Below are 6000 nucleotides of genomic sequence, written 5' to 3'. Positions count from 1 at the left end.
AGTTCTTATCCTCTATTAGATAGCGAAAATAATACAAAACTGGTTTGCCAAAAAGGAGAAAAAAAAGCAAGCGCAGGAGAAATTTGTTTATTCTTTTCACTAATGGAAGGGTTGCGATTCTGCGGCTGCCATAGTTTCCATTGCTTATTCAAGCTGCAAAACGGGGAGTAAGGTCGCCATTATTTCAGTTGGGCGTCTAAAGAGAGGAACGGTTGCTCAAGCAGCCGCATTTCTCCCCCTGTTTACGAGTGATAAAAAATATATGGCCACTCACAACTGCTATTTCTAATCGCTTCAGCCCTTTGACGACTTCTGTAAGAATTCACGAGGGAGCAGAGTTTTCTCTCGCGCAGTTGTCAAACCTTCGGGTACACAGTAACGCCACAACTGGCTGACTGAGAAATGTGCCGCCATTCGACAGCGCTGGAAGGACCTACACACTCCCGGCGTTTCTCAGTTGCCGTTCGCGTTATCGTTTTCTGCGATCCTGTCGTTGTGTCTCGTGGGGGACTGCGTTGCCATGGCAACAGTGATGTAAAGCTCCAGTCCTAAGAGTGCATCGGGCCGAACGGTACAAGCAGTAAAGTATGTATGACGGCAGGTTGGGGTGGCTGTCGACGGCTACCATGGCCGTGCATGGTCGGATCAACATGGAGGCGGTGGTGGTCAGCTGAGGCTCGTGCCCGACGCGGATAACCGAGTCGACGTTAGAGGCGCCACAGTTGTTCGTTACACAACAGATCATCCCTCATCTTCCTCGTAGTGTAAAGCAATGGATGAAACTGTGCGTTTAGAAGGACCGTTATGGTCCATCTGTGTGGATAACCTACTATAGTTGACTGTCACCGTTATGGAGGTCTTTACAGCGAGCTTCTCCGCATCCAGTTACTGCTAACAACGCGTGCGGTGGCCGCACCCCAGTGTGGGCCGTGGCCAGCCAGCCAGTCGGTTCGGGGACCACATGGTTTTCTGTGTTCGGGGGAGTGACCGATTGAGAAGGCAGGTTTCGCGAAGGTGAGTATTTTATTTTCGTTTCCATCTTTCCGTTTGTAAGTTTGGTTGTGGAATGAGACGCTCAAATGGCGTGCTGCGAGTGAATCTAACAGGTACGGCCTAAAACGTATTTCTCCCGCGTTATGAATGAAGTCACTAAGTTACAGGTTCACATCGTACGCTTAATAAGTGAGCCAAACGAAATTAACGTCTATTTTTCGGCACAAAAGATTAAAAAATGGCGCCATATTGGATTCGCGTGAGAAAATAGGGAACTCAGTTGCTTTTCAGTGATGCAGTCCTTAGTCAGGACGAGTTTCAACTTTTTTTTATGAGAAACAACATTTTTATTCTAAAATAGCTCCTCGTGATGTAGAGAAGAATGACTGTGGGGGGGATACACCGATCGAAAAGGGTTATTCAAGTTTTTACTCATTCTGGTAATAAATGTAATGAAGTTGACAGTGTTTTTGTCATTGCGCAGTCTCATAGTATTGGAGGACGGAATGCGCAGGTTAGCAAAGGAAGCGGAGTTAATGACAGAGTGCATAGGTAGTTGGATGGTGATATATATATATATATATATATATATATATACATATATATATATATGTAGTATATATGCTTTGTATGTGTGTATATGTATACGAGAGCTCGCGCGCGCGCGTATGTGAGTGTATGTACGCGCTCGTAGGTCGACTTTGCAATCAAACGTGGGCGTAACACTTTAGTACACACACACACTCACTCATTCTCTCTCTCTCTCTCTCTCTCTCTCCCTTCTTTCCTTCTGCTCTCGCTTGGTATGCGTTGAAAATAATCGCTTTAATAATTTCGATCTCCAAATATTTTTATTTCTCTTATTTGTGTTAATGTACTTGTGATTTGGATCATCCTCAACGTACATATATTTTCAATGAACTTATTTTTTGTATCAGAAGTTGGCGGCGTCCTGTGCAAATTTGTTTCCCGCGAATATATCATAGCTGGAGCTCTCCGTCAAGATGGCGACCTTCTGCAGCCACCATCCTGGTCTGTTGTTGAAGGAAAACTTCTTGTTGTCGCGTCGGCGGTCATGACTAAAGACGGCCGAGGAGGACGAAATGGTTCTAAGAACAGACGGTACAGCGATCTTGGGTTCACAGAAAGCTACAATTCGCTTAACAGGCATCGATCGTTTTCTGTTTCTCCGGACCTACCATTGCATGTTTCAGGGAGGGATAACTGGACCGGTTGGTGATTTATTGTTGTAGATGACCTGGTGGTGCTACTCCTACCTCGCATTGCGCGCCGATGGCGCTCGTGCTGATTTACACGGCAGTGTTAAGAGGTGTCGGTGTTGATGGAGCATGTAGCGCAGGAAGTTGATCTGCTGGTAGATAAAGAGATGAAAAGATGAACAGAATCTTCAGCAGGAGTGGAATCGCTTTGAATTGGATGTACTGCAAATCGGAATGGCTGAGATTTATCAGCTGGAAATGAAAAATGTGTCCAACTCATGTTTCATATGAATGAGGATGGCTAAGCGAACAAGATGAGCTTGTCGTCCTCGTACATGTTGCACCAGGAGAACATTATTTGTCGCTTTCATATACACGTATTCTGGGGAAAAGATTTCAGTAAATGTCAAAGTGGAAAGGAGATAGTTGTGTTACAAGAAGGAACAGAATTTTGTGGATGGTGATGAATAATTAATGCATTAGAAAAGCTTCTTGAGCTGAGCAGGCATATAGATCTAAACCGAACGTTCAAAATATAAGAACACAAAATATAGAACTGGTGGCGTGAAGGAGTATTCTAAATGCCGCACTATTATTTGTTTTTTTAATTTTAATATTTTATCTCACCTACCCGCAAGTTTCTTTCACTTTATGGTCCTCCTTCAAATCAAATATTTCAAAGCAAGAAAAATGTCTAAATGTATTAGGTCTATGACTGGATTTATTAAAACTGTTATATTCAGTTACATTTTGGTATGCATTAGTTAGAGAAAGAAATTCATAAGTGCTGCTTCCTTTACCGTTATTCTTATCGTTAATTATTTCCCATAAACGTCACTAACAATTTCCTCCTTTCTAGTTGTAACAACGTATGACGTCACATGCACTGCAAATGGCGTCCCCACAAGAAAACGCAGTGGATGATGAGAACAGGTACCTGAAATGTATTTTCTTCTAAGACGAGACAACTTTTCACTCTGGGGGGGGGGGTGGCAAACAGACATAACTAAGATTTATGGTCCTATATAAACCAAACACAATTTACTCATATGGAAGCCATTTGCAGTTTATTTGATTCTGCACGTTACAGGTGATATCAAGCGTTCTGTTATTCAACCTACCGGAGTCTATGCTAGGTCAGTGTCCCTTTTGTGCTTTTCAGCTAAGGTTAAAACTATGCTTTGATTGATGATGATGAGTTGTGGACTACTAAGTATCGAGAGCAGCTCTGCTGGTGAACTCCGAGGTTATGCGGGAAAATCAACCATAACTGTATCGCGAGCTTCGTTTAAAGGTGTTTTGGATTGTATTTACCACCTAATAAAATTAGATTAAGACATCTGAATCAATGCTAGCTTATTATGCCCAATATTAATATTTATTTTATGGTTTGTCAATAATTGTGATCACAGTACGATATAATTTTTCTAAAATATGTATAATGAAATTATTCGAAATTCGTGAACCATTTATAATAATCCCTTCACGCTGTACTCTGATAAATAGTGTTAAACTCTACATTAAACAATTATTGGTAATTTAAATAGTTAATTTTAACTGAAACGGAAATATCGACTTATTAACTTTGCTAAATAATTGGCAAGATTGAGTTTCTGAGACAGCGAGTGACTGCCCGGGAGAGTAAAAAGCTGGAGTGTTCTCCAGAGCCATCCATCAGATACTCCGATGCTGCCTTTCGTCGGAACTTCCGGAAAACCCTGTGCCTATCTTCGAACAATTTCTGTTTGCCTTCTTTCTCCCATTGTATCCAACAGCGATGAATACTAAACCAAGGGACGCTCTCCCAGAGAACCGGGCAACACGACTGGAGACAATCAAACAGAGTTGAAAGAATCAGTTGGGTCAACATGGACCAACATCCCTGTGGCACCCTTTTGACACCTCGCTAAGTTCATGCCAAAACGAATTTAGTTTCTCCTTTAGCTTCAGTTTTAGGTATGTATGTATCCAGCCAGGAATCCACTGAGTGTATACAAATAAAGCTACATGTAAAATAAGAAACCAGAACACCAGAAATGAGTGATCTGATTTAAAACAAAGTTGCAGATAATGTTAAGAAGGATAATGGGAATAGATGATTAAATAAATTAAATTTTAAGGTAATGTTATTCAGTATTAAAAGAGAGATGTTACGTTGTTTGTAAGCCAATTCTAGAGTTGAAATTACTACTTTCGTATTATAAAAATCGTAAATTTTGAGAAAGTTTTTGAATTTAAAATTTATTCATAGTATAATGCCAAAAAGAAGACAAATTTCTCTGTGGGTTCAACTGATAGACTTCGAAGACGGATAGTTGGCCAACTGAAGACGGCAAACTTTTTTCTGTTTCCCAAGTTGAAATTGAGATAAAAAAGACATCGATTTGATAGTGTTTATGGCACTCAGAAGAATGTGACAGCAGAACAAAATACCATCACGGCAAACAAGTTTTCCATGTATTTCCAAAGCTAACAAGAGATCTTGGTCCTTTGGGGACTATTTTGGGGGAGACAAGTAAGAAAATATTTTTCTTATCTATATTTTGCCTTATTTGAATTCAATCTGATTACATTTTTGCCACACTGTGTATTCAATGTACCGCTCTTCCTTGAAAAACGGGATTTATCAGTGTACGGGCTCAACATCTGGAGGATGAAATGGCGTTCGTTAGTGTTTAATGATAAAAGCTGTTTCGACCTCAGTGTAAATGGTGGAGGAATGAGGCTCAGAAGACACAAGAGAGAGAAAGAATTTTCTCTCTCGAATTTGGGGACCATCGGGTAGGGCATTAAAACAACTTTCATGTTTGTGGAGGGTAGTATGACAGTCCATTATTACGTTGAAAATCTCATAAACCCAGTCGTTATCTCGTTTTTGGCTAATATTGATAATGCGATGGAAGATGTTAGAGATGGGGGACAGGATAATGCCTGGCCCCCTATTTCTAACATCACTAGACTCGTTCTTCAAGACTTACGTATCATCACCTTCCATCTGAGCAGTAGCACAATTATTATAATCACCGGCCTCTCCTCACCGCGTGGAAAAGAGCGGTTCGAATCCCATCAATGACGTGAGGAACTTTTATAGACTCTTTCCGCTTCGTGGTTATTCAATTTCAGGCCTCTGTGGTTAATCGGCTTCATGTAGATAGCAAAGTTTCAATCCCCCGAAAACTTGGGTTTTTCTTCCAGAAAATCTACCAGAGAACACGTGCAAGGTATGGACATATTACACATGAGCAGATGAGTTAGTTCTATGTTAGATTTTTTTTTGTCCTGCGAGATCACGTGCTCTGCTTCTAATCGAATATGTCTGGGAAATGATTAGAACGGGTATTAGAAGGCGGTGACACCTCAGGTTCGATACCTGCACTTTCGATCTCTAAATTGAGATCTGAATTGCAACAGGACTGGAAGGATACAGAGCTAGACTATAAGTATATCTGTCTCTCGTATATCCAACACCTCTAACACCCCTGCTAACTGAATACGATGTCTATCATTTCGCTTGCGTTACAAATAAACAACTGCTAAATGGACTTCTTAAAGAAAACGCTTCGCTTTATGCAGTTTCAGAGATTGGTCAATCTCTCAGAATTGTTTAAATCTTGGAAATCTGATTTTCTCAAAATTGATTTGAAAACATTCTAAAAAGAAAGTATAAAAATGCAATGTGGCTATTTACAAATTAGGTAACTAGACTTTTAACTTTTTAACACTTTTCCACCTCTCCTCGCTCCAGAATATTTCGTAAAAAGCTTTAAACCCTGCATTATTACATAGT

General features: G+C 40.6%; 1 protein-coding gene across 3 annotated transcripts in view; it reads left to right on the top strand.

Moving 5' to 3' along the window:
- The first annotated feature begins 211 nt into the window (after positions 1-211).
- LOC150085623 (uncharacterized) overlaps positions 212-6000 on the top strand; it is a 327518-nt gene continuing 321729 nt past the window's right edge. For 2 of the 3 annotated variants that reach the window (XM_090374144.1, XM_090374141.1), the window contains exon 1: positions 212-1014. The gene's annotated coding sequence lies outside the window, so the exon portion shown is untranslated. Of the gene's footprint in view, positions 1015-4502; positions 4729-6000 lie in introns of those variants that run through there. The other variant, XM_090374143.1, reaches the window with a different exon arrangement.

This window comes from Mastigoproctus giganteus, chromosome 5 (genome assembly GCF_048544385.1).
Source record: "Mastigoproctus giganteus isolate SK-2022 chromosome 5, ASM4854438v1, whole genome shotgun sequence".
In the NCBI taxonomy this organism is placed as follows: Eukaryota; Metazoa; Arthropoda; class Arachnida; order Uropygi; family Thelyphonidae; genus Mastigoproctus; species Mastigoproctus giganteus.
Note: the sequence above shows the minus strand (reverse complement) of the source record. Positions and strands in the feature narration are given on the sequence as shown.